Genomic DNA, 25,670 nt, shown 5'->3' on the forward strand with positions numbered 1-25,670 from the left:
GCCGGGATTCGAACTCGGATTCCTAGATGCCAAGACGAGCGCTCTACCTCCTGAGCTACTGCCGCCCCATAAAGAGAGAGAGAGAGAGATAAAGCAAAAGAGGGAAAGGGAGAGTGAAAAAGAGATTTAGAGAAAGAGAAAGACAGTGACAAAGAGCGGGAGAATGGGGCATAAAGGGAGACAGAAAAAAGGAGAGAAAGAAAGAGAGGGTAATATAAATAAAAATACAGAAATAAATAAATAAGGGATATAGAGAAAGCATAATAATAGAAGGGTTATACAAATAAACATGACTTGACTAGAAAGAGAAACAGAAAGAGGGTTTAAATGAGAGAGAAAATGAGGGAAAGAAAGGATGATAAAAAAAATTGAGAAATAAAGAGGGAGCCAGAGAAAAAGAGAAAGAAAGGCAGACAAAGAAAGAAAAAATGAGAGGACAATAAAGAAAGATACAGAGAATGACAAAAATAGAGAAAAAATGGACTGATATAAAGAGAGAAAGAAAAAGAGAATGAGAAAGAGAAAGAGGAGAGAGAGAGAGTGTCAGAAAGATAGAAAGAGAAGGAGATAAAGAGAGGGACCAATAGAGAAAGAGAGAGACAGAAAGATAGATAGAAAGGAAGAGAGAGAAAAAGCTAGGGAGGAAGAGAGAAAGAGAGAGGGACAGAGAGAGGGAAAGGGCAACAGAGAGACAGAGACAAGGAAAATGATTAGAGACAGGGAGGGACAGAGAGAAGAAAAAGAGAGAAAGAGAAAAAAGGAGGGAGTGAAATAAAGTGTTTTCAAGAGAGTCCGAACACTTCTTCTATAAGACTCATGTCACGACTACAGGGGAGATGAGCGTAATCTGCCTGCTCTGCCCTCCGAGCAAAGTGGGAAATAAAAAGCTCCATCGCTCTGATGTTGCGCAAGCAGGGGGATCCTGACTACAACCTGCGCAACATGAGCAACCTGGTGGGCAAGCGCTGGAGGAAAGCTAGCGACGGAGGCGAGTGGAGTCTCATTAAGGCTTCGTCTGGTACCGGCAGCAGGAGCCCGCAGCCGGGCGCCGCCTTCTCCACTGCGTCTTCCTCCGCTGACCTGGAGCGGTCTGTGAGGAAACAATTCATGCAAGATGTCACGCTAGGCTTTGTCTACTTTCTGGCGAGTTTCTCCGCCTTGAGCGGTTTCTTATTCGGCTATGACACCGGTGTGATCTCCGGGGCCATTCTGCTCATCAAGAGGAAGATGAAACTGAGCGCTCTCTGGCAAGAGCTGCTCATCTCAAGAACTGTGGCTGAGGCTGCCGTGGCTGCCCTCCTCGGAGCCTTCCTCAACGAACTGTTCGAGCGGCGGGCTCGCATCCTGTTGGCCAGCTTCTTCTTCGCAGTCGGCGGCATCGTGCTGGGAACCGAAGGAGGTGATCCTGGCCGGGCGGCTTGTGGTCGGAGTGGGGCTCGGTGAGAATATTTTAAGTTAAAACAAAAAAAGGTACCCAAACTTTTTTTTCCTTGTAGGTACAGTGTGTTGTTTGAGGGGTCCACAAAAAGCAAAAAATTAAACATTTTCTCTATCAAGGATAAGTTAACAATGCCCAACTGAGTTCAAAGAGCCCTTATTTTTTATTTTCCATTGCGCCTAGCTCATTTATTTTCCTTTTAAAAGACCTGTTTGGACGGAACAAAGACCCAAAAATATGGGTGTCTAAGAAATAATGGTAATGTGGTACTTTGCTGGCATGATTGCAGGCTTAGCTTTTCTTATGATGCACCCCACTTTAAGAAGACGTTGTGTATTATTTGGCTCCTTCTAGTGATGAATAAAACTTGGTTCCTTAAAAAATGATGTTGATTTGAAAAATAAGCAGAAATACATAACTCTCATTTTAAAACGCATTATTTTAAATAAGGCATGTCAAACTTGGATCTGGCTTATTGGGAGATTTAATTTGGCCGCCCAACAAATATCCTGGATAGGTCAAAAAAGAAGCGATACAAGGTTATTTCTATCAAAAGATTGTTTTTAAGCCTTGTAGAAAAAATTGTGTTGTATCATTTTTATTTAGTTCAGAATCTAATTCTGTAGTTACCGTTTCGGCCAGAAAGTGGTGCTCACGGTTTCCCATAGCAAATTAATGTGAAATAACCTCATATTGTGTCTAGCATTTATCATGCAAAGTCAAGTCAAGTCATTTTTATTTGTACAGCCCTTAATCACAAAGAGTCTCAAAGGGCTTCACAGGTTATTAAACATAAGCAGTTTAGGTTATTCATATGCTATGGAGTAGAAGTGAGTTTTAAGCTTGGATTTAAACATTTCCACTGAGGTTGCAGATCGGATCTCAGGGGGAAGAGCATTCCACAACACCGGTGCCCGGATGGAGAACGCTCTCAAACCTGCGGAACACTTCTTGGATCACCAGAAGACCGGCACTCTCAGAACGGAGGCTTCGGGCCAAGAGATAGGGGGAAATCAGATCTGAAAGATATGAGGGGGAAAGTCCATGTATGATTTTGTATAATGATAAGAGAACGCAATAAATTGAGTGACATGCATTCTTTTATCTCAGTGAGGCAGGCCTCCAAATTTGCACAGTTTAATTATACAGAGAATGACAAAAATAGAGAAAAAATTGACTGATATAAAGAGAGAGAGAAAAAGAGAATGAGAAAGAGAAAGAGGAGAGAGAGAGAGTATAATTCATTTGTGGCAGATTCCTCCATTGGGAGATATAGTTGAGTGTCATCTGCATAGCAATGGAAACTGATATTATACAGTACTTGTGAATAATATCACCTAATGGAAGCATGTAAATGCTGAAAAGAAGGGGGCAAAGCACTGAACCCTGCGGAACACCACAGGTAACCTTAAAGGGCTCATATGTCATTTCGCCATATTTAACACAGTGGGTCCTATCTGAGAAGTAGGATCTGAACCATAAGAGGACGTTTCCCAAGAGACCAATCCATGTTTCCAACCGTTCTAGTAAGATATTATGGTCCACTGTGGCAAATCACTAAGGTCCAGCAGCAGCAAAAGTGATGAAGCGCCAGAGTCCATTGCCCGTAGGAGATTATTGGTTACCTTAATCAGAGCTGTCTCAAAAGAGTGGTTAGCCCTGAATCCTGATTGCATTGATTCAAAAAGATTGTTCTCGGATATGAAATCATTCAGCTGCTGTGCCACTACTTTTTCAAGTACTTTAGAAAGAAACAATAGGTTTGACACAGGTCTATAATTACATAAGCTTTCTGGATCAAGGTTGGGTCGTTTCAGTGTGGGTTTAATAACGGCGGACTTAAAAGCCGCTGGAACTACACCTGAGGAGAGTGATATGTTTATAATATTTAGAACTGAAGGTGCAAGGACACCAAAAAGACCTTTAATAGCAGGTCGAACTGGCAAGTCGTCGGTTTTGGCCGTATTCTCCATCTGTTTAAGATTATCGAGTGACAGTTCACTAAAACGGGACAAATTCCCTGGACAGCCACCATGTCGTGCATCTATAGATTTCATCGCTTTAGTATGTGTTGTATTAATACGGTCTTTAGCAATTTCTTCCTGTATGCATTGAATCTTCTTAGTAAAGAAGACCATTAAGTCATGGGCTGAATGAGTGCAACTATCTGGGATAGTCTGTTGCCTTGTAAGCGATGCTACAGTGTCGAAAAGGACTTTGGGATTGTTCTTTTGTGACGCAATCACCTTCGAAAGGTAGGCTGATTTTGCAGAGGCAAGAACCGCTTTATACTTCAACAGACTGTCACACCAGGTTTGGTGGAAAACCTCAAGCTTGGTAGCGCGCCATTTTCTTTCAGATTTCCTGCATTCTTGTTTAAGGGATCTAGTTTCATCATTAAAACAAGGCGTCGTGATTTAAGCCGTATGGGCGCTACTGAATCCAGGACACTAGCCAGGGTAGCATTAAACACATTCATGAGTGAGTCGCTAGAGCCTTTGTATGAAGGAAAGGACGCAATTGCTCCTGGAAGACGATCGGAAAGCTCAGAAAGTGTGGCAGTGCTTACATTGCATCCACTAAACCCTTCAGCTTTTTTAGTACTACATTTAGCTAGTACCTCTAATGTAACTAAATAATGATCCAAGATAACTGTAGTACACGGTAACACCGTCATGTTTGAGATTGAAACTCCTCGAGTCAGAACCAAATCTGGCGTGTTTCCATCTTTATTAGTTGGCAAATCAACGAGTTGGTTAAAACCAAATGTATCAATTAGAGACCGAAACGCAACAGTGAGTGAATTGAGTGGAGAGTTCATATGAATGTTAAAGTCCCCCATAATTATAATTTTGTCTGCATAGATTACTAGTTCAGACAAAAGTTCAGCAAATTCGTCCAAGAAAGCTGTGTATGGCCCAGGTGCGCGATAAATAGTTACTACATAAATTGACAATAGAGAGGACTGCATCACAAGAGCCTCGAACGCCTTGTAATTATTAGAGGTACGAGGAGTAAATTTGAGCGTTTTTTCAGAAATTAGCGCGACACTGCCACCCTTCTTCAACGTGCGTGCCGCATGGCTACTCACGTAGTCTTGAGGAGAAGCGTGATTTAGCAGTAAAAACTCATCCGGGCGTAACCAAGTTTCACAGAGACCAATACAGTTAAGTTTATAATCGCAAACAATATTATCAACAGGTAAAGCTTTGGGAGCGAGCGATCTAACATTTAAAAGACCAAATTTTGGCTTTGCTGAATCATTTAACTTAGCTGTAGTCTTTGTCGAGATCGTCACAAGATGTCGCCGTTCGGGTGCGTTGGGCTTCAGGCCTCGGTTGATCCGCAAGATCGATGAAGAAATAAATAAATAAATAAATGAAGGAAGCATTACTCTAAACAGATTGTGAAGGAAGCATTACTCTAAACAGATTGTGTTTAAATACCGTAAAATACTCGCATCACGGTGAACGGGTCTGTTAAAAAAAACATAATGTGCTTGTAGAAAACCACGGTAAACCGTTCTCTCTTCCTCCCTGTAACTGACGTCAACAAAGTCGTCTTCCCCAGTATGCTACGCTCTCTAATTCCAAAACACGCTAGCAACACTCTCGCAAAGTGAAATTTACGTGCAGTAGCTCTGTTTCCTTCTTTATCGGACTGCTCTTTTCCTTTAGGCTTGAAAGCTACGTCATGTGCCTTTCTTTTTGCAATTTGCATGATGAGGATATGTGTACGCTAATTTAATTTGTGCAAAAGCTAAGAAGTTGCAGTCTTCCTCGGCGCATATATTTCACCGGTCTTAATCTTACCTTCTGTACTCGAGCGCCGCTGGCGGCTGTTAGAAAAATTACGTAAATTGGCTGCATCACTGAATAAGCCGCAGGGTTGAAGGTTTGGGAAAAAAGTAGCGGTTTATAGTCCGAAATTTATGGTAGTCGATTTTACAGTTCATTAATATGCATAATCATTGATCAGTCCAAAAGACAAAAAGAAGAGACACACAAAAAATGCACATGGTTTGATTCTTACAACCTACGTTTTATTTACATGACAAGTAAAAATCAAACGAAAGAAAAAAGCACATTGTTGACAAGAGAAACTCGGTAATCTACTCAACAAGGTAGAACAAAAGAGTTGTTTTTTGGGGGTAAGGTGTGGCACTTGAGTCAATAAATGGAATGCAAAAGGAGAGAGGTTTGTGTAGCTGAAGAAAAATAAGGGGTTCTTTTAGCCAGTCAGACAATTTCTACAGCCCCAATGTGTAATATCTGGCACTGTGTTGTCTGGTGCAAGGGAAGGCCAGTCCCTTAGATCACAGCGTGGCAAATATGTATAGAAGACTAAATAAGACACGCCCTTTCGATTGACATGCCTACTCACAATAGGCATGTCGATCAAAAGGGCTAAGCTAGTTGGGTCAAACTATCACACTTTTCCAGTACATGGAGCCAAAAAATCAAAAAGAGAATGCTGTCTCATTGTGCTCCCTATGGATGCACTCAACACTGAACCATAGAATCCCAATAAGCTGGAATAACCTTTCATAGGTAAAATTGTTTTGGTCTCTATAATTTTCATTGTTTAATCTTGTGGCGAGCTTCAGTTAGCCCCAGTCCCTCTTGGAGGTTTATAATGTTTTTTTAAATAAGGCTGTACCACATCACCAGACTCATTTCCCTTGTTTTACAAGAAGGAGGTACAAGAAAAAAAACCTTGTCAAACTGTCCTCCTTCAGGGTTTCTAAAACCATTTTATAGTTTGAAACCTTCATGTGGCAAGAGACCTAACTGTCTATGGCAGGGGTCAGCAACCTTTTTGGTGTGGAGTGCCACTTTTCTTCAATTTTCTTGTAAATCAGTGTGCAACACCAAGATTAATGACTTGCATGATAATTTTTTTATATCCAACAGAGCTTTAAATTTACACCAGTCCAAATATACAACATGGATATACATTGGAATTGTATAACTGAACTGATTTTATCTAATCTTATCCAATATTCTTGTTCATCAATTAACTAAAAAATGAATGTGAGCAGCTTGTGGAAAAGAGCCTGTAGACATCCATGACCTTAACTTTTTACCAGAATCAACCGTTCTTCATTAACAATGAACTACTGTAGAATCAAAAAACAAGTAATATGCACCGCTACCATACTATTCATCAATTATTGCAGAAAATATAAAAACTTCTAAATGTCCTCCTACGATCCCTTTCTATTTATGAAATATCTTTGGTCAGGGGCAATGTTCCCTCTAAGCTTACACAGGTCTAAGCAATCATAAAAAGTCTGTGAGTGTCACTTGTAATAATGATGAGCAACCTGAATCCTTCCATCTTCCTCGACGCTTGTAAGACATGGACTCTCACAGCAAAACTATGCTACAGGAAACTAGGTATGAGCTACTTAGCCCATGTGACGAATAAAACGGTGCGCAACACCATCAGAGGGTACATTGGACCCTACAAAGAACTGTGCAAAAAGATTCAAATAATTTGCTAATTATTTGAATGTAACACATGAGCTATAAAAGATAACCCCCAAAACTGTATCCTTCTCCTGTTATTTTTCTTTTTTTCCCATTTTACTTTATTTTTTTCTCTCTTTTTATTTTTTTACTTTAGTTTCCTTGTTTCTTTTTTCTAATTTTCTTTTTTCTTTTTTTTTTAGAACCTTTTTTAAGGCATTTTGTGCATTATGTTACACAATAACTGGTAATATATGGATACAAACAACAAAGAAAATCTGAAGAGCTGTTTGGGGGCCAAAAGAGCCAGCTCTTTTAAGTAAGCCAAACCGAAAGATTTACTTCTCTTAAAAAGACGGAAACTTGCACAGCAACATTGACATAGTCAAGTAGGTAAGAAATTTCACCTAGCTACGTTGCCTAACTTTGCAGGCAATACTTAAAGTAAACAACACTTGTCTCTATATATTTTAATGTCTTAGTCATTTAAAAAAATAATACAATAATAATAATGTTAAAAAAGGCAATAGCTGAAATTGAACCCTGGACCTCGGCACCCCGGGGCTGTGTGCTAACCATCCGCCGCATGTTGGCAATTATAATGTCTTCCTTTTCTAAATAGCCAATTTCTGATTGGAAAATGGACTTTATGTTGATATTATCACCAATACAGAAAACCAGTATCAGTCACTGTCAAGATGCCTTAAAAAGGCTAGTATCGATGCAGGTACGACTTTAGGAACTTTAGGAAAAACCAGCCCAACCATGCCCCACTTTGCATCAACAACAAGGCTGTGGAGGTTGTCAGCAGTATCAAGTTCCTAGGGGTGCACATCACAAACAAACTCACCTGGTCCGTGAACACTGCATCTCTGGTTAAGAGGGCACAGCAGCGCCTGTACTTCCTGCGGAGGATGAGGAGAGCCCACCTGCCCCCACCATCCCTCATCACATTCTACAGGGGCACCATAGAGAGTATCCTGACCAGCTGTATCTCTGTGTGGTGTGGAGGCTGCAGCGCTACCGACTGGGGTAGTGTGAGGAGGGTAACGAGGACAGCGGAGAAAATAATCGGGACTACACTTCCCTCCATTCAGGACATTGGCCAGAAGCGCTGCTTATCCCATGCTAAGAACATTACCGGGGACCCCTCTCACCCCCATCATGGACTATTCACTCTGCTAGCCTCTGGGAAGAGGTACTGCAGTGTGCGGTGCAGGACCACCAGGCTCCGCAATAGTCTAGTCCCCCTGGCCATTAGACTGTTAAATGGTCAATCTAACATATAGTTAACTTAAATCTAAACGGCTGCTAATTTGACTTTTGCACTAGTGGCAGTTTTTTTTATAGCTTGCCACTCCTTGCACATTTGATCTCTGCACTATTGTTACTTACAGTGTTATTACTTACAGTGTTATTGTTTACAATATAATGGTACTGTGTTAACCTGACTGCCCATCTTGCACATCTGGTTAGCGTCTCTTCTTGCACTATCGGCACTATGGTAAATAACACAATACAGCTTTATTTATATCTGTACACTGAAGGACACTGAGGGAAACTGTGGGAGTCAGATCCATCGACATTTCGTTCTGTATACACGTGTACTAGAATGACAATAAAGTAGATCTGAATCTGAATCTGAATCTGAAGGTACGATGCACTATTGCCCATTTCTCATCAGGAGTATTAAAGGTATCTCTACTTAGTATGATACCGAGAACTTGACTACTTGATGATAACCTGTTCTAGTATTAACTGCCCTTTTTTGATACTTGACAAATGTAATATGATCCAGAGTGACTTAAAAATGTAGGTGTCACATTTGACCCTAACGCTTTTAGCTTTAGGATGTCATTCTTTTATTGATATTGATAACGGTTGATCGGTCCGAAGGAAAGTAGACACCAAAATTGGCTCCTTTCCAAAAAATGTTTATAAAATGAAAAAGGAGGGATGAAATACATTTTTCTTTGAATATTGTTTCTATAGGAGGACAAAAATGACAGAAATTCACGTATTCCAATGCTGTAAAAATGTGTAGCTCTCAGGACCAGAACGGAAACATGACCCACTTGCGTGATGTTTCCCACTAGTTTTATTGAAGGAAAGAGGAAGGGCTGCGCCCTCGATCCGGTGTTTGCTGGAGGCGGGAAGAAAAACACTCTCGTACTCGGATTGTGATCCGAACACGGAAGTGGATCCTCCGTAGCGAGCGATGGTGGTGTCAGGGAGGGAAAACCGGTCGATTGCCGGGACAGGAGAGCAAAAACGTAACGGGATCAAAAACGGGTCGTAGCCGTAGACAAACGGGAGCAAAAACGGGACAGGTGGCAGTCAGGGGTCAAAAAAGGCTTGCCTTGAAAAATAGAGGTTCACAGACAGAGTTACATCAGTAATCATGACAGAAGAAGGTAGGCATCCACCAATGCCTCAGGGTTCCAGTGATTGTGGCTAGTCAATGTCGGAAAATCCATCAGGTAATCGGCGATCGTGCGTTTTCCCTGACGTATGCTCATTAAGGACCTCGACGCGTTGGCCGACGAGGATCCCGTGTCGAACACTTTGAGCAGCTCCTGAGCTAGTAGATCAAAGGAAGATCAAGCCGACGACCCTCGTTCAAACTCTGCGGTTACCCACAGTCGAGCCCTCCCGGACAGATGATTAATCGTTAATGCCAACTTGGTCAAAATGTTCACAATAAACGCACGCACCTGAGCGGGATTGCCACAAATTTTTTCTCGCGGCTACCCCATTCCAATGGCGGGCGAGTCCGTGGACGGGACGGGCAGGCTGCGCTACGTCACGTCAGGAAGAGAATTCCCGGGGGGGCGGGGCCGACATGTGCAGCTGACGGGCAAGAAACTCCGGGAGTGTATCCAGCCATTTTTGTTGGCGCTGAAACAACTGTTGTTGCTGCCGAACAAGTCGAAGAATGGCGGACACGTCACCCGACATCCGTCGGACCTGCCCCTCTGTCCGATGTGAGCGCTGCATGGCGGAGGGAGTCTCCGTCTCTCTCCGATCGGCGCTTGTGTGAGCGTTCGCTGGGTCATTTTGTGGTCCGTCCATACTGTCCGGACCAGAACGGAAACAGGACCCACTTGCGTGACGCTTACCACACTTTTTATTGAAGGAAAAACTGATTACCATCGTCTGTCGTCACGATCCAGTGTTCGCTGAAGACGGGAAGAAAATCGCTCTCCTACTCGGATTGTGATCCAAACACGGAAGTGGATCTTCCGTAGCGAGCGATGGCAGTGTCAGGGACGGAAAACCGGTCAATTGACAGGAGAGCAAAAACTTGGTTGGGATAAAAAAACGTGTCGTAAGTCGGGACGGGAGAGCAGACGTGGTCAGGATCAAAACAGGTCATAGCAGGAGACAAACGGGAGAAAAAACGCCTTGAAAAACAGACGTTCGCAGATGGACTGACAACAGGGGATTGACAGGACTGGTCTCAAATACTGACAGGGAGCCAATCAGAACCCGCGGCAGTTGGCGCCAAATGAGCGGGCACAGCTGAGTCACATCAGTAATCATGACAGTAGCATTAAGTTTACATTTGAACTCAGTGTCTTACTTTGTAATGTAATTATGAGATGGGAGGAAAATCAGCTCATTTGCTTGCGGCCATTTCACTGTCTTTCCTGTTCGAGCCGAGTGGCATACAAGCTCTGCCCCCTTTTAAAGTGGCAGCATCACAACTGAATGCTGCAGTCCTATCGACATCACAGAAGTCACATTAAACGGGTAAGAGCACGATTGTAATAATCACTTTTTTTCAGTAACAAAGTATTACTTTTGTAAGTGATTTCTGATTTTTGTCAGTACATATTTCGGATAACGCTTGGGGACATTATCTTTTGTTTGCTTGCTCAGGACCGGGGATGGCTGCTTTTAGTATCAAAAAAGATGGAGAAGATGCTGCTGCTTTGTTTTGCCTATGTACTGACCTGTTTAACATTTGCAAAGAAGTCAAGCTTGCACTCATGTGATTTTATTCACTTTACTTATCAAACATCTATTGTTTTATCTTCATTAATGCATGCTATGTTTTATTGCACTGTTTTCATTACCCAGACGACAGGCATGTTATACACGCTCCATTTTGTTTTGTTTTTCAAAACCTCTAAATAAAAATGACATACAAAAATGTGGTCTTTTTTATTTTACCAAAGAAATGAAACATACTGAATGAAACTTGAGGAAGTATCCTACAATAGAGTTAAAACGTTATGCATCATTCTTCACAGGATGAATTAACTCAGTCATTTTATTAGGCATAGTAGGCTAATATAGCTAATATAGATACACACAGCACATGTTGCATTGATTATATGGCTGATTTAAAGCTGTTATTTCTTCTGGTTCCAGACACATTTGTTTTTGTATGTTTTTTTCCCTCCAATCCGGCTCATTTAACATTTTGGGTTGGCAATTCCTGCTATAATCTGTCGTTTCAGTTACACGTTAAGAATACTATTAAAATGGCCTATTGCTTAAACTGAGATTATAATTTATGTTTGTGTTACTGTAATGTACTTCTCTTCGGTCTCCCCGTGTCTAGCAATAAAGTTTGCTGGTGGTACAAATGCTCTAATGAGGCTTTAAGTAGGGAAAGAATGTTTGATCTTGGTCTGCATTTTCATACCGCTTTTCAAATCACTGAAGACATCAAAGAGGATTTCTTCCTCCAAGGGAGTGTGACAGAAATTTATAGAGCACTTTGGTCAAAACCAATGGCAGTTTTCCTGACCTTTATTATGCAGAATTAGGTGAAAAAAAACTAATTATTTTTGAATTGTTCTAAACCAGGGGTCTCAAAATAGTGGTCCGGGGCCAATTGCGGCCACTATGATGATAGTTTGAGGCCTCCGCCTCAATAGCAAGTAAAAGGAACAGTGTGTATTATTTTCCCACTTGATGTGACTGTATCGTCGTGCCGCCGAAAACGACAGATAAAATTACAACGGAAGAAGACTAAATATGGAGAATCAAATTGTCCAAAAACCCACATTATTACTTTTTAAAGAAAATAAATGAGAATTTTTCTTTAAAAGGAAATAAAAAAGAAAAGAAAAAAAGACAGAAAAAGAACAGAAAAATGAAAAAAGATAAGAGATGAACAATAAAACTCAAAAATAAAAGGGAAAAAAAGAAAAAGAAAGAATAGTTGTTCATTCCCCACTTGCAAGTTTGTTACTTCATTCCCTAGCATATTTTTTATTTTTATCTTTAATTGCTCTCTATTCTTTCTTTCTCCACTCTGCCCACTTTCACTCAATATGTAACATGCTGCACCAGAGACAATAAGACACTGGACTTGTGCTATACCAACACCAAGGAGGGATACACCTCCTCACCCCCACATTCCCCTTACCACAACCTGATTTGTCTTCTGCCTGTGTACAAACCTCTTATACACAGGCAACCAGCTGTGTCTCGCACAGTAAAGAGATGGTCCGACGAGGCTGGTGAGGCTCTGAAGGACTTCTCTTTCTTTTGTTCTCCATTTTTCATTTTTTGCTTTCTTTTCCCTTGCTTTTCTTTTATTCCCTTTATCTTTTTTTCCTCGTTTTCTTATTTATTCTTCCATGTTTTTTCTTCCTTTTAAAGAAACATCTTTCTTCCTTCTTTTTGTCTTGAAAGACTGGGTAAAAATTGAAAGTAAAAGGGTGCTTTTTGCTCACTTTTGAATGAAATGTCCCTCTTCGTGCAAACGTTACTAAAACGACTTTGTATGTTGTAAGTTTTGGGGGAATGTAAGGATTTGCTCCTTGGATGTGCGAGGGGAAACTATTCGTGAAAGCAGAGGGCACCCTCCCCCAGTCGAGCGGGATCACCCTCTGCAGTGGTTAATACAGAAATAGAGCAAACTGAGGAGACTTCGCCCTTTCACATGGTGCGCCCTATGGTCAAGAAAATATGATACCTATATGTACCCTGTGGTGAGGGGCCCTCTCCTCATGAGAGGTAAGAGAATTCTACCACCGTGGTCCGCTGCGTGTCGTAGGAGGCGACTAAAGTGTAGGGAGCGAGGGGACTGTCCTCTCTATCTTTACTCCCTAAGAGACAGCAAGGCAAAGAAAGAGGGGCGGCAGACCAAAAGCAAACCCTAGTTATAGGGTCAAAAAATGTGGGAGGATGTGGAAGTAAAGCGACTGAGTGGAAGAAACAGGAGATCGGAAGGATGATGACTAAAAGGAAGGTTGATGTGTTAGCCTTGAGTGAATAAAAGATAAAAGATGAAGTACAGCTTGGAGGTATGTATGGTATTTAACCAGCCGAGTCATACCTAAGACTTACAACATTGGTACTCATTGCCTCCCTGCTTGGCGCTCGGCATTAAGGGTTGGAATTGGGGAGTTTGGTCACCCAATGACTAAAATGGCTGCACCCTGTTTGGCTGCGGCTGCATTGGCTCGCTACAGTTTAACTGTACGGGTCAGGTGTATCGACATTTCGTTCTGTGTGCATGGTTACAAAGAATGACAATAAAAGTAAATTTTTCTAAAAAAAAATTATTCTAGAAAGTCTGGAGTTACGGGTGGACATGCTAGAGAAGGAGTGGCTGTGCTTGTGAGTGAGAAAGCAAAGGAAAAATATGGTGGAGTGGAAAGAGATATCTTCCAGATTGATGTGGGTGAGGTTAAAGTGGGGTGTAGAAGTATGGATGTTTATAAGTGCATATTGACCTGGTTTAGAAAGAAGTGCTGAGGAGAGAGAGGAGTTCTGGAAGTATTTGTCCGTCTGTGTGGCAAGTACGAAAGAAGGGTGGAAGGTGGTAATACTAGGTGACCTGAATGCTAGAGTGGGTGATGGAACGGTTGAAAATGTGATTGGTAGATATGGAGTACCAGGAAGAAATGAGAGTGGGAAGAAATTGATTGAGTTATGTGTGGAAAATGAGTTGGTGATTTGAAATACTTTGTTTAAAAAGAAGTAAATGAATAAGTGTACCTTTGTCAGAGTGGATGGTGGTGAGATGATGGACAGAGCACTGATGGATTATGTGGTGGTTAGGAAAGGGATGTCAAGTAGATTGTTGGATGTGCATGTTTACAGAAGTGAAACAAGTGGTATGTCTAATCATTTTTATGTGGAAGGAAAACTGAGAATAGATGGATCTTGGAGGGCTAGTTATAAGAAGATTGTGAGGGAAGAGGTGAAAATGTCAGAGTTGAATAAGGCAGAAAAGGAAAGAGAGTTTAAAGAGAGGATAGGGGAAGAGTATGAACGGATTAGTAGAAGAGAAATGGAGAGTGTGGAAATGGAATGGAGTGGTTTAAAGAGGCAGTGTTGAGGAGTGCAAAAGAAGTATGTGGAATGAGAAAAGTTGGTCGAGGTATTAGGAAAGGATGTGAATGGTGGAACAATGAGGTCTCAGCGGCTGTAACAGAGAAGAGACGTGCCTTTGAGGAGTGGCTGCAAGATAAGAGTTGTGATACATAAGAAAGGTATAAAGTGAAGAAAAGGTTGGTAAAAGCGGCAGCTGAAGCAGCGAAAAGGAAAGCAAATGATGAATGGTGTCGAAAGATAGGACTGAACTTTGAGGAAAGGAGAAAAGTGTTCTGGAAAGAAGTGAAAAGAGTAAGAAAGAGCGAGACTGGAAAGGAACAGAAAGTGAAAGATAAGGATGGTAGATTGCTGGTTAGCGGTATTGCAGTCAGGACAAGATGGGCAGAGTATTTTGAGGAGTTGCTAAATGTGGAGGATGGAAGAGAATTGAGAGTTGAGGCGATCGATGGTATGGAGAGAATGCCCGTGTTGGGTGATTTAAATGTGAAGCCTGTGGAAACATGGGAGGTGCAAGAGGCAGTGAAAGAAATGAAAGGGGGGAAGGCACCTGGGTTGGATGGTTGTACTGTTGAATGCTTGAAAAAAGGTGGCACAGCTATGATTGACTGGTTAATACGCTTGTTGAATGGGCACGTGAACGCACCGCACTGCGTGAACGCACCGCACCGCGAGTGAAGCTCGCATAGCCGCTAATGTGCGACACGATTTTGGCGTCTATGGGTTTCGAAAAGAAAGCACGGAGTCGACGAATTCTTCCGAAAACCAGTGCAGGAAGGAGGCTGATTCCTCCTGCTTTCCGAGTTGGGCCATTGTTGGCGCTGCGTGGGGAGAGACGTGTCTACTACGTTCGCTGCCCTCCCTAAGAGATTTTCGCTTTCGAAAAGCAGCGGAGAAACGGGAGCGAGCGACGGGCAAAGACATGTGGCGAAAGAGAGACTGGCTAGTTGGCCACTAAGACTGAATTCGCATCACGGTAAGGAGGCAAACATGGCTGCGCTGCTTTGCAAAGCGACCAAGGACCGGGAAAACTAGATCCGGCGAAATAACAACCGGAGAGTCAGAAGGGCGCTCGGGTGAGGCGATCAGCGGACAGTGCCGTAAAAGTAGCATAGAATTTTCAAGATGCCGAGCAGGGACAAGGAACTTGAGGAAATCAAAAAGTCACTCGGCTTTATGATAGACAAAATGGATATAGTCACCAAACAACAAAATACAATGATGAGTTTAATGACTGAAATCAAAGATCTAAAAACCAAAAACATGGAAAAGGACAAGAGGATTAATGCGCTAGAAGGACGTGTGGCAGAACTTGAACAGTACACCAGGATCAATGACATAATTATCACTGGTTGCAACTGATGCTGATCTCGATTCTGCTGAGCAACAGGTCATTGCTTTTATCTATATATAAGGCGCACCGGATTACAAGGCGCACAGTTTTTTTTTAAAAATCAGATTTTATGTGCGCCTCATAGTGCGGAAAATATGGTACTTGTTGGTGAATATTTCCAAAATACAAAGAAGTATGCCATCCATTATCAAGAGGTGAGACCCAGCCCCAAACTAACCATAGTGAGGTTTGTCAACAGGAAACAAAAACATGAAATCCTTAAGCTAGGAAAAAACCTAAAAGGTACAAATGTTTTTTAAATGAACACTTAAGCAAAAAAAAAAAAACTCTGACATTGCAAGACAAGCTCGATTTTTGAGGAAAACAAACAAGATACAAGGAACTTGGACTTCAAACTGTAGAGTATACATAAAGTTAAGCGTCACTCCAGAAGAAGCAAAAATACTTTGGATTCGAGAAATGCAGTAGCTGGACAGATTTGCCTGAAGGCCTGGATAGAGCAGTAAATACATATGACAGTAGACAATCTCTGACGATGATGGATTCAAATTATACAATGGCATCCTGGACTGACAACATGGACACCTTTATTACAGATCACAATAAAAAATTATATCATAATATATTAGGCCATGATCTACCAGAACTGAGCATTATTGACCACACTGAATCTTAAATCTGAAGGGAAATTCTCAATAATTCACAGTAGAAGCATGTACACAAATTTTGAAGACATCACTGAATGCTTACAGCAATTTGAGAACCCGTTTAGTGTGATTGCAGTTTCTGAAACGAGGTTCAGTGAGGAAAGGGGAGTTAATTTTGAATTAAACAAATTAAATTTGAACTATGTATATAGAACAAACAAAATAGGAGGAGGAGTAGCTACATATGTGCACAAAAGATTCAAATCGAATACAAAACATGTAATTTGTCATTGACGATTTACTTGAGTGTCTTACAATATAAATTATAAATGAAAAAAGGACAAATATTTTAGTCAGTTGTGTATATAGATCACTGGGCTCAAATCTTGAAATTCACAAACTGGGCTGAAAAAACATTCAACAATAGGCAACAAAACACTATTCATCTGTGGAGATTTCAACATCGATCTAATGAATCCAAACAAACATAAAAACATTGATGACTATATTAATATAATGTACAGTATGAGTTTGTACCCAACTATATTAAGGCCTAGTAGAATCACTTCACACAGTGCAACACTCATTGACAATATGTTTACAAATTATATTGAATTTACAAACATCAGCGGATTACTGGTTTGTGATATTTCTGATCACCTACCAGTATTTACAGTGTATGATGAAAATGTTACTAGACAAGAATCAACTAAGGAATATGTTTACAAACGAGTTAGAACTGAAGAGACTGTTATATCACTCTATGATGACTCAGTTAAAACTGGAATGCTATATATGGTACAGATGATGTGGATCGTGCGTTTGACATATATTTGGAAATATTCACCAACAAGTACCATATTTTCCGCACTATGAGGCGCACATAAAATCTGATTTTAAAAAAAAAACTGTGCGCCTTGTAATCCGGTGCGCCTTATATATAGATCAATATTGAATTGCAAGGTCTCGCAACTAAGAGAATCAGCCATTTTTCGCGTAGAAGAAGTGCGCTGTGCATACTGTGAAATATTTAAGAACGATTCTCTTTTATTTGTGCGTTTGTATAAAGACCCTGAAATGGCTCCTATTAAGAGACACGCTTACAACGCAGAGTTTAAACTCAAGGCGATCAGTCACTCAGTAGAACACGGAAATAGAGCAGCAGCGAGAGAGTTCAACATTAATGAATGGATGGTGCGGAAGTTGAGGAAGCATGAGGATAAGCTGCGCCAAGTAAGGAAGACTAAACAAAGTTTCCGTGGCAATAAAGCGAGATGTCCACAGTTAGAGGACACACTTGAACAGTGGATTGTTGAACAAAGAGCAGCGAGTAGAAGTGTCAGTACAATAACTATTCGAATGAAGGCGACAGCGCTGGCACAGGAACTTAACATTAAAGAATTCAGAGGTGGTCCTACTTGGTGTGTGTTTACGTTTTACATTTTACAGTTATTATGTTATTGCTTTATTGTTATTGTTTTGCACTTGTTGTTTTTGCACATTACGAGTGTCACGATATTGTGATTGCACTAACGTTTAATTTACCATAACAGTATCAGACGGTTTTTTCGTGTTGACTAAATGGAGGAAAAGTAAAATTTTATGCCTTGCTGTTGTCCAAAGATGTTAAAGATGTGTCACGAAAATGCTTTACCTCAGAGAAAATAATAAAACAGCTGTTTATTCATTTTGGGAGTGAATGGAGTTGTGGAAAGCTTGTTTGTTATCTATTAATAAAGTTTGACTGACCCATCTGACTGTTTTGTTGACATTCCCTTTAGCGCGGCACCATATAACGGTTGCATAACGTAACTACATCCTCTACTGTAGCCAAGTCAAGTCAAGTCACATTTATTTATATAGCCCTTGTCACAAAAAATGTCTCGAAGGACTGCACAGGATTACAATTACAAAATTGCACAATTACCTGATCTTAAACCAGCATGCACTTATCTATCTATCTATCTATCTATCTATCTATCTATCTACCTTGGTCATATCCCTCAAAAGGGGTGACCGACAGCAAGACACACACATAAAATAACAAACAAAATAAAAGGGAAATAAAAAGCAAAAAAAAAAAAAAAAAACACAAAAATTTTTGGACCATGGCCAACCCAATTGCCCAAACACCCAAACAAGTTGGGCACCTCGGCACACAAGGTGGTCATGCTTTCGTCCCTCCAGATGAAATGGGACACAAGAAAGCGGCCATGTCACTCGGGTCAGGGTGACACAACACACTCTTTTGTTCAACAGCAGGGCCCGACAGCTTTCACTGGTTTACCCCTGCCGCATCATACGGGTGCCCAGCCCATCCTTAAGAACGCAACCACAATCCCACTATCCTTTAACACAAAGGTAATCATAGTTCTAGACGCACTATTCCCAATCTCTCGTATCACTCATATCCGATTTTCTTCATCTCTGTATTCCGCAAAGGATTTTTTTTTTGTATTTGAATCCAAACAAGTGAATAGTTGGACATTGTTTGATCTCGTCTTGCAAACCGTTCCGGAGCTTGACTCCACACACAGACACACACATACTTCTCCTGGTGGTTCTCACCTTTGTGATCATGAATTCACTATTGCCCCTTAAGTTATAATTTCCTTCTTTCCGAACAAATAATTTATGGATGTTTTCTGGCACATTTTTGGAGGATAAAAAGGGGCTGTAATGAACTTCTGTAAATTTTGCCCCAGACTTCTGCACAATATTGTGGTGTCGTGTAATACACTCCCCTTCCTGCGGTGTCGCTGTATACTAATGTGCAGCCTTGTACTTGTGCTTGAGAACTACCGAGGAAGGAGTTAAGTAAACACTCTATGAATGTACCGTCCGTGCATGTCTTGAATCTACTACAATCCTACTACAACGCTACTACATACACAACATATTGGCAACGAGGATGTCAAGTCAAGTCAAGTCATTTTTATTTGTATAGCCCTTAATCACAATTAGTCTCTAAGGGCTTCACAAGTTATTACATATAAGAAGATTAGGTTACTCGTATGCTATAGAGTAGAAGTGAGTTTTAAGCCTAGATTTAAACATTTCCACCGAGGTTGCAGATCGGATCTCAGGGGGAAGAGCATTCCACAACACCGGGGCCCGGATGGAGAACGCTCTCGAACCAGCGGAACACTTCTTGGCTCTTGGGATCACCAGGAGACCGGCGCTCTCGGAACGAAGGCTTCGGGCCGGGACATAGGGGGTGATCAGATCTGAAAGATATGAGGGGGAAAGTCCATGTATGATTTTGTATAGTAGTAGGAGAACCTTAAAATCGCATCTTAGGCTAACAGGGAGCCAATGCAGGTTAGCCAAAATTGGGGTGATGTGATCGTACTTTTTTGTCCTTGTTAAAAGCCTCGCTGCAGCATTTTGTACCAGCTGAAGACTCTTGAGTCTGGTCATCGGAAGACCGGAAAGTAGTGCATTACAGTAGTCGAGACGGGAGGTAACAAACGCATGAATTATGATTTCCGCATCCGACTGAGAAAGTATAGGACGAATTTTAGCAATGTTACGGAGATGGAAGAAAGCGGTTCTAGTAATTTTCTTCACATGTGTTTGAAAGGACAGATCAGGGTCGAAAATGACACCTAAATTTTTAAGTGAGTCACTCTGTGTGATGTGGCAATTGTCCAAGTTCACTGCGGTTTTAAAGAATAAGTCACGGGACTTAGAAGGACCAATAACTAACATTTCAGTCTTTTCAGGGTTAAGACGCAGGAAATTGAGTGACATCCACTCTTTTATCTCAGTGAGGCAGGCCTCCAAAGTTCCACAGTTTAGTGTGGCAGATTCCTCCATCGGGAGATAGAGTTGAGTGTCATCTGCATAGCAATGGAAACTGATATTATACTTGCGAATAATATCACCTAGTGGAAGCATATAAATGCTGAAGAGAAGGGGGCCAAGCACTGAACCCTGCGGAACACCACAAGTAACACTAAATGGCTCAGATGTCAATTCGCCATATTTAACGCAGTGTGTCCTATCTGAGAGGTAGGATCTGAACCATAATAGGACGCTTCCTGAGAGACCAATCCATTTGTCCAACCGTTCTAGCAAGATAATATGGTCCACTGTGTCAAATGCAGCACTAAGGTCCAGCAGCAGCAAAAGTGATGATGCGCCCGAGTCCATTGCCCGTAGGAGATCATTGGTTACCTTAATCAGAGCTGTCTCAGTAGAGTGGTTAGCCCTGAATCCTGATTGCATTGATTCAAAGAGATTGTTCTCGGACATGAAATCATTTAGCTGCTGTGCCACTACTTTTTCAAGTATTTTAGAAAGAAACGGTAGGTTTGACACAGGTCTATAATTACATAAGTTTTCTGGATCTAGGTTGGGTCGTTTCAGTGTGGGTTTAATGACGGCGGACTTAAAAGCAGCTGGAACTACACCTGAGGAGAGTGATATGTTTAAAATATTTAGAACTGAAGGTGCAAGAACGCCAAAGAGACCTTTAATAAGTGAACCTGGAAGTGGGTCGAACTGGCAAGTCGTCGGTTTGGCCGTATTCACCATCTGTTTAAGATTTTCGAGTGACAGTTCACTAAAACGGGACAAAATACCTAGACAGCCACCATGTCGTGCATCTAGAGATTTGAGTGCTTTAGTATGTGTTGAATTAATACTGTCTTTAGCAATTTCTTCCTGTATGCTTTGGATCTTCTTAGTAAAGAAGACCATTATGTCGTGGGCAGAATGGGTGGAGCTATCTGGGATAGTCTGTTGCCTTGTTAGCGATGCTACAGTGTCGAAAAGGACCTTGGGATTGTTCTTTTGTGACGCAATCACTTTCGAAAGGTAGGCTGATTTTGCAGAGGCCAGGGCCGCTTTATACTTCAACAAACTATCACACCAGATTTGATGGAAAACTTCAAGCTTGGTAGCGCGCCATTTTCTTTCAGATTTCCTGCATTCTCGTTTAAGGGATCTAGTTTCATCATTAAACCAAGGTGTGCGTCTTTTAGGTCGTGATTTATGCCGGATGGGCGCAACTGAATCCAGGGCATTGGCCAGGGTAGCGTTAAATTCATTTAGGAGTGGTTCGATGGAGCCTATGTAGGAAGGAAAGGACGCAACTGCTCCTGGAAGAATATCGGAGAGCTCAGAAACTGTGCCCGTGCTTATATTGCGTCCGGTGAATCCTTCAGTTTTTTTGGTACTACATTTAGCTAGCACCTCAAATGTAACTAAATAATGATCCGAGATAACTGTAGTACACGATAGCACCGCCATGTTTGAGGTTGAAACTCCTCGAGTCAGAACCAAGTCGAGCGTGTTTCCATCTTTATGGGTTGGCAAATCAACCAGTTGATTAAAACCAAAAGCATCAATTATAGACTGAAACGCAACAGTGAGTGAACTGAGTGGGGAGTTCATATGAATGTTAAAGTCCCCCATAATTATAATTTTGTCTGCATAGGTTACTAGTTCAGACAAAAGTTCAGCAAATTCGTCTAAGAAAGTTGTGTATGGTCCTGGTGCGCGATAGATAGTTATCACATAGATTGACAATGGAGAGGACCTCTTAACAAGAGCCTCGAACGACTTGTGATTATTAGAGGTACGAGGAGTAAATTTGAGCGTTTTTTCAGAAATGAGCGCGACACCGCCACCCTTTTTCAACGTGCGTGCTATATGGCTGCTCTCGTAATCTGGGGGAGAAGCATAATTTAGGGCTAAATACTCATCCGGGCGTAACCACGTTTCACAAAGACCAATACAGTTAAGTTTATAATCGCGAATAATATTATCTACAAGTAAAGCTTTAGGAGCGAGCGATCTAACATTCAAAAGACCAAATTTTAGCTTTGAATCATTTGACTTAGCTGTAGCCTTTGTAGAGATCGTCACGAGATGCCGGTTGTGTGCGTTGGGCTTCGGGTGTCGGTTGACTCGCAGAATCGACGAAGAAATGATGGTTGGATTAGACAGATATTCATGTCGTTGCTCCATCAACTTCACACGCTTCCCTGCACGACATCCTCGCTTCTGTTTTCTATCTTTTCGCCGTCTTCGTCTCCGATTTTTCTTCTTTTTCTTCGGTGGAGCGGGAAAGCAGGGCGAACCCGAGTCCCTTTGGAGCTCATTTGGGATGTCGTGGGTGGTATAGAAAGTGCCCGAAAAGTCGAAATTTAGACACCCACCTAGTCGGATGAGCTCCTCCCGACTGTAGGTCTTATTGGCCACGCATGTATCCAAAAAGGAAAGCAGGAGGACAGTGGTAAATAGTAGGATAGCCGGATAACAATCAGCCGCAACGTAAACACGCGCCGCCATGTTGGAAACCGGAACCGGAAGGATGACTTGTATTGGAATCTCACAACCCCCTGCTTTGCTTGAAACCCCAGGTGAGCCTACGATGTTGTACACCACGTGGATTCAGATGTTCGAAAATTACCTGCTAGCATTGACTGCAAACGACACGCCGGACAAACAAAAACGCGCACTACTGCTGCACTGTTTAGGCACAGAAGGGCAGAGAATTTTTCTTTCCCTTCCCGACACTGGCACTTCTTACAAATCCGCCTATGATGCGCTAAAAACTTTCTTTGTACCGAAGATGAATGTCGTGGCTGAGCGCAGTAAGTTCCGTCAGCGTACTCAGAGACCGGGCGAGACCACTGTTCAGTTCATTGCCGCATTGAGGGAATTAGTTACTAACTGTGACTTTGGCACGTTTGCTGATGATATGATTAAGGATCAATTCATTGAGAAGATGTCCTCTTCGAGGATCAGAGAACGCTTGCTGTTGGAAACGGACTTAAAACTTGACAAAGCGATCACTATTGCTACACAAATCGAATCCGCTATGGCAGAAGCGAAGGCTATTTCTCCTGTGCACGTGCCCGACGCACCTGTGAAGCTCGGGCAACAAAGAGATAAAAGGAATCGGAGCAGCACACATACACAGCGCTCTTCTCAACACAAAACCTGCTACCGTTGTGGCTCCAACTCTCATCTAGCAAATGACCCCAAATGCCCTGCTAAAACTGCAAAATGCAACCAATGTGGAATAATGGGACATTTCGGTAAAGTGTGCCGCAGCGCAATTCCTACTCGATCAGTGAGAGAAGTTACTGTCCCAGACCTTACTGTGTGTCATGTAGCCCCTACAGCTACAGTCTTAAAGCGCCTTACGTGTACAGTTGCTCTCCATGCGAATGATGAACAGTCAATTACTACTGACCTGCTTGTGGACACTGGTTCAGCAGTCTCAATTCTGCCAGAGAGAATTTACAGACATTCATTCATGCACGTGCCTCTCTCAAAGCCTACTGTACGCCTGGTGACCTACATGAAGAAGACAATTCCAGTGTTGGGCTGTCTTCAACTTACTGCTACATACTGCAACCAGAGTGCACATACTGACTTCTACATAGTTCCTGACGGTACGCCACTACTGGGAACGGACCTGTTCACTGCACTTCGCCTTTACATACAAGATGGGCAGATTGCAACACCTGCCGCATCGGAGATGAGTCACACTGTCAACACTACAAATGCTTTAGGCTTTGCTACAGGTTTTATACACAAAGTTAAAGTGCGTGCTGATGTGTCTCCAGTCCAGCAAAAGCTACGCAAACTCCCATATGCCGTGCGTGACAAGGTGTCGGAGGAGCTGACGAAACTGGAAACGAATACAAAACCGGGACATGAGAATGTTACTGCACATTGCTTGTCACGTTTGCCTCTCCCCATCACAGACGACCACGAGGAGATGGAGTTGGAGATGGTGGCTGCTGTGTCTCCTGATTTTGCTGCAGACACTGCTGATGAGCTTTCCAGTGCGTGTGAGGAATGTCTGGTGCTACAGAAGGTGCGACACTACATGCAGAAGGGATGGCCTTGTACTGCAAAAGGCCTTAACCCCTTCATCGTGCCATACTTCCGTGTGCAAAATGAGCTTGCCGTGCAGAACAGTGTCATTGTGCGTAGCACTCATCGTGTTGTGATACCACAACAGCTACAGGAAAAAATGATCCAACTTGCTCACGCTACACACCAAGGGATCGTTCGCACAAAACAAAGACTGAGAGACTTGTACTGGTGGCCTGGAATGGATTCTCAGGTTGAGCTCGCCATCAAATCATGCACCACCTGCTTGCAGCATGACAAAACCGCAACCAGACGTACTGCTCCGTTACAGCCTGTGCGTACCCCAACTGCTGCCTGGGAAAAGGTTGCTGTGGACATTGTTGGTCCTATTCACTCTGCACCTGCTGATTGCCGCTTCGCCATCACCCTCATTGATTATTACAGCCGATAGCCTGAGATTGCCTTCTGCTCAAATGTTACTTCTGCCTCTGTTATGACTTTACTTTCCATTGTGTTTAGCAGAGAAGGTAATCCACAGGAAATTGTTACTGACAATGGCCCTCAGTTCGTGTCGACCGAATTTGAAGCATTCCTTAGTGACAGGAACATCACACACCGTCGCAGCTCTGTGTACTACCCACAGGCCAACGGTGAAATTGAGCGTTTCAACAGTCTTCAAGGACTGTCTACAAACAGCCAACATCGAAGGTAGACCACTGAAAGCCTTCTTCTTCTTCAGTTTTTACACACTTACAGACCCACACCACATGCCGTGACTTCAGTATCCCCCGCTGAACTGTTGCATGGTAGACCACTGAATACAAAGATTCACATCACAGGTCTTCACTCCATGCGCCCCACTGCTGACAAAGGCAACTTCTACAAAACATACAAAACAAACAACAGAAGTCCAAACAATACACTGACAAACGTCGTGGTGCAAAATCACCCAGCTTCCAGATTGGCTCTGCGGTTCGCATCCCCAAACCTGGAATCATTGCCAAAGGACACTCAAAGTTCACCAAGCCACTGACAGTGGTAGCCCAAAAGGGTCCAGCCACTTATCTGCTGTCTGATGGAAAGGTGTGGAATGCTTTCCACCTTGCCCATTCTTCCACCTGTGCTGCTGCTTCAGCGCCACAGCCTGCTGATGCTGATGCTTGTCTCCTGCCAAGCAACCAAGGTGGGGGGGGGGGGGATTTTTTAAGGGTTATTGTTCTATCTTCTTTATTCATTATCCATTATCCGTTATCGGTCAGTTCATAATACGCTACAAAGCCTAGGAGCCGGGACTCTTACTCTCAGCCAAAAGGCCAAGCTAAGGTCCTAGCCTTAAAGCCTTGCTGCGATCATTGCGAATGCCAAGCAACCAAGGTGCTGAGCCACCTGAAACTGAAACTGTGCCCTTACCAAATCCCTCTCCGAGTGCACCGAGAATACGACATGCTCCTGCATGGCTTCAAGATTACGTGATTTTAAAAAAAAGAGAAAAAAAGATACAGAAAAGATGTGGTGATGTTAAAAAAAAAAAAAGGCATGATGAATGTTCATTGTTTTAAAAATGGTCATGTTTGTTTATGATGTGATCCTCATACAGTCTGCTTATGTTTATAAGGTTTACA

At 42.3% G+C, this 25,670-nt stretch overlaps 1 pseudogene across 1 annotated transcript in view; it reads left to right on the forward strand.

Moving 5' to 3' along the window:
* Positions 1–833: 833 nt before the first annotated feature.
* LOC148357418 (proton myo-inositol cotransporter-like) overlaps positions 834–25,670 on the forward strand; it is a 42,873-nt pseudogene continuing 18,036 nt past the window's right edge. Inside the window, exon 1 of the transcript XR_015851962.1 lies at positions 834–1,439. The product of XR_015851962.1 is annotated as a proton myo-inositol cotransporter-like (transcript). The remainder of the gene's footprint in view (positions 1,440–25,670) is intronic.

The sequence above is a fragment of the Urocampus carinirostris genome, chromosome 11, assembly GCF_059441175.1.
Source record: "Urocampus carinirostris isolate Australia breed hairy pipefish chromosome 11, RoL_Ucar_1.0, whole genome shotgun sequence".
Classification (NCBI taxonomy): domain Eukaryota; kingdom Metazoa; phylum Chordata; class Actinopteri; order Syngnathiformes; family Syngnathidae; genus Urocampus; species Urocampus carinirostris.